The following is a 3,330-nucleotide window of genomic DNA, read 5'->3' on the forward strand; positions in this document are numbered from 1 at the left end:
AAATACTTAGATAGACTCCTCTTGCCATGATCTTTCAGCAGCGCGAGGGATGGCCCTGTCTTTAACCCTTCCGTTCTTTCCTCTTCTCTCCCCTCCCCACAGCTGTCTCCATCTCCTGCCTCCCGTGGAGCTGTGGTCCCGGCTGGGCAGCAGCTCTCCTGCCTTCACTGTGTCCGGCAGAAGCGAGCGTTTCACGCCGGCTTGGGGAGATCCACCAGCACCCAGGGAGCTGGGACCCGTGGTCTGGCACCGCTCTGGGACGAGAGGTCGTCTCCAGATGTTGACCTCCCCAATAACAGCGAGAGAGCCTTCGCCTTTCCCCATCTCCTCCAGTGACACGGCATGTGCCCGGAGGGTTGGTGCCATTTGCAGGGGCAGGAGAGGGACCGGCTGGGATTGGGGACGGGGACAGAGCGGAGCCGTCCCGCAGCCCACCCCCGGCACTGCTGGAGGAGCCCGGGGGGTGGGTGACCCGCCCCACAGATCTGGTGACACATCAGAAAAACACCTTTTCTTAGCTCAGGACTCATGCCCAAATGGCAGGCGTTGCCAGCTGGGGCGAGAGCCTTCGCTGCGGCCGCCTGACCTTTTAAGAAAGGTGGTTGGAGAGATGGAGGGAGCAGAAATCCCTGAAAGATTACTTGTTTCTCACGAACTATATTTAGGCGCCATCGGCAAAACCCAAAAGTGCTGAGTTCTGCTAAATAAATATGGGAGCTTTGTGTTTTTTTCCCCCAGAGGAGAACAGGATTAGTAAGTGAACAGTAAATAGTATTTTTGTTTGACATACCTGAGGGTTTCCATTCCAAGTTGCCGTCTTGAGCTCTCGATGCCGTGATGACGATGATGGACCTAAAGCAGCACTGCCCCATCTTGTGAAAATATTTTTTGGAAAAGAAAAGGAGGCAGCCGTTCTTACCCACCGTGCTGCTGCTTTTTTTTTGGTTAAACTCTGCGTTCTTGAGTATTTTCATGAATGCTTGCATATTAGGGTGTTTTTAAGCTAGAAGAAGGTCACGCTGGTGCCACTCCAGTAACAAAGTCCCTCCCTGGTGGGATGCACAGCCCCAGGCTCCCTGTCTGCCTGCCTGCCTGCACCCACCGGTGCTGCCCCGGAGGGATGGGGTGCCCGGTGGGTCGGGGTGGTCCCTGGCTGGTCCAAGTGGGGCTGCAGGGGATGGCGAGGAGGTCACCTCGCTTGTCTGGAACACACTTGGGTCATCTTGGGTTTAATTCTTCACTGTTTTGGATTCCCTGTGGCTGAACCCCATCTCCTCCACGGGTCCCATTGGGATCGGGTCTGGACTTCCCAGCGGAGTGTTTGCAGGTGGGGTGTGGGGCTGGGGGCGGGTGCCAGGCAGGCGAGGGGCATCTGCTGATCACTCAGGGGTGTAAGAGCCTGTCTGACCGGCCGGGTGCGATGAGTGACTGATCAGGAAACACCCGTTCGGACGTGAAGTCCCAAGCCCGCAGGCAGTGGGAGGCAGCGGAGCAGAAGGGCTCCGGGTTCATCTCGAGCAGAGCAGAAAACCTGCTGCCCCAAAGTCGTCAAAATCCAGTGTCCCTCGAGCTGGCTCTGCCATGATGGCAGCGGCTGTCCCTTGTGGAAATAAGGGACTGGGGTAATTCGGGTCCCTATTGCAGCAGCTCTTCTCTGGAGAGGGACAAGGGGAGGTTGCGATGGAAATTGTTGCACAATGGCGGCACCCTGGTAAGCAGATTAGACATGGCTGAAGAACTTCCCCCAGAGCTGCTCCTCTCTGGCCAGGTTAGAGGTGATGGTCTCATAGCATGCTCCACGTGGAGAGGAGAAAATGAGGGAGGTACTCAAGGAGGAACCAGGCCAGAGAGGAGGATGCTGGTACCAGATGGTTTGTCAAGAGCAAGAAGTGACCCAGCCTTGGATAGGAACCATCAGAAGGAGGACTGTGACCTGAACGTGGACTGATTTGGGGCCTGGGAAGAGAAGAAGAAAGGCAACACAGCGTTTCCCAGCACTGATGAACTCTGTCTGGTAATAGGGAAGAGGACAGCGAGATCTCAGGTATGTGCAAATACTCAACCAGAGGTAGCAAAGATGGGAGAGCTTCAGTCTGGGCTACTCCAGCCTGCTCACTACTCTTGGTCCGAACCTTGCTGGAGAAGTTGAAACCAACCCAACCCAAAAGCACTGGAAGTGCCGAAATTCTTCCCGGAGCACCCTGATGAGTCCATGCAGCTTGGAGGAAGGTGTCTGCATCCAGCTACCACAGCTGTGCTGAAGCTTGCAGCGAGCACCAGGAGGACTTTGACCACAGCAGCAACGGCACTGCCAGCAAGCGGGGGCCGGCGAAAGGCCACCCGCGGTTATGGGGCACCCAAGGGAGGTTGCAGGGTGACAGCGCCGTGAGGTTGCACTGGAGACCTTTGGTTTGACTTGGCAACCAAATGGGAAGCTTGGCCCGTTCAATAGTATGTCAAAACCATTTCCAGCAAGTTCCAGTCCTCGCAGCCGTCTCCGCTCCTGGGGCAGCACGGCGTGGGCTTGGGCTTGGGCTTGGCTCTGCGGGGGTGCTCCTGCTTCCCAGGGGGTGCTCTGGCCGTGTCCCTACCGAGGTCCAGCCTGCGAGCCCACACCAGCTTGAACCAGTGCAGATGTCCTTGGCCCATGGCACCATTCGGAGGTGGCAGAGCAACGCATGAGCCGTGCACAAGAGCAGGCTGGGGATGCAGGAGCTTTCTGCCAGGCCACGAGCACGTGCAGCACTGGCCTTGGGGGTGGCAGGGCTTGAGTGTCCCAGATTGCCTGGGAGAAGGCTTCTCTTCCAGCCAAGTAGCGGTGCTGGTGGCCAGGGTCCGTGCCCAGCAGGGCAAGCCCCTTGCCTGAAGCTTGCAGCATCCCTGGGGCTGCAGAGGTGCCTCCTGGATTGCATTTGCTGGGATTTCGGCTGCTCCTTGGAGAGACACGAGGGACGTGGTGCGGACCTGGGGGGCACGGACATCCCGGGGGGCACAGCTGCCGTGGGGCATCCCGGGACACCCCCTGCCCCCTCCCGGGGTGCTTCCAGCCCCGGTGCTGCAGGGCTCAGCCCCAGCCCACGTCCTGCCTGGCTCCAGGCTGCCCCGTGGTTCTCCCCTTCTCCTCTGGATCGTATTTATTTATTTATATGGTGAATGTAATAAAACTCCAGCAGGAAACGGAGGCGATTCCCTGCCATTCCCCGCAAGCCGGCCCTGGGCCGGGGCGAACAAGGAGGCGCATTGTGCGGCGCAGACCTGCCTGCCAGCACCGAACTGCGCGCGGGGCCGAGGGGCGAAGAAAGGGCCGTGTGTGTCTGTGCCTGACACGGG

The sequence above is a fragment of the Pygoscelis adeliae genome, unplaced genomic scaffold (assembly GCF_000699105.1).
Source record: "Pygoscelis adeliae isolate BGI_AS28 unplaced genomic scaffold, ASM69910v1 Scaffold325, whole genome shotgun sequence".
Lineage (NCBI taxonomy): Eukaryota > Metazoa > Chordata > Aves > Sphenisciformes > Spheniscidae > Pygoscelis > Pygoscelis adeliae.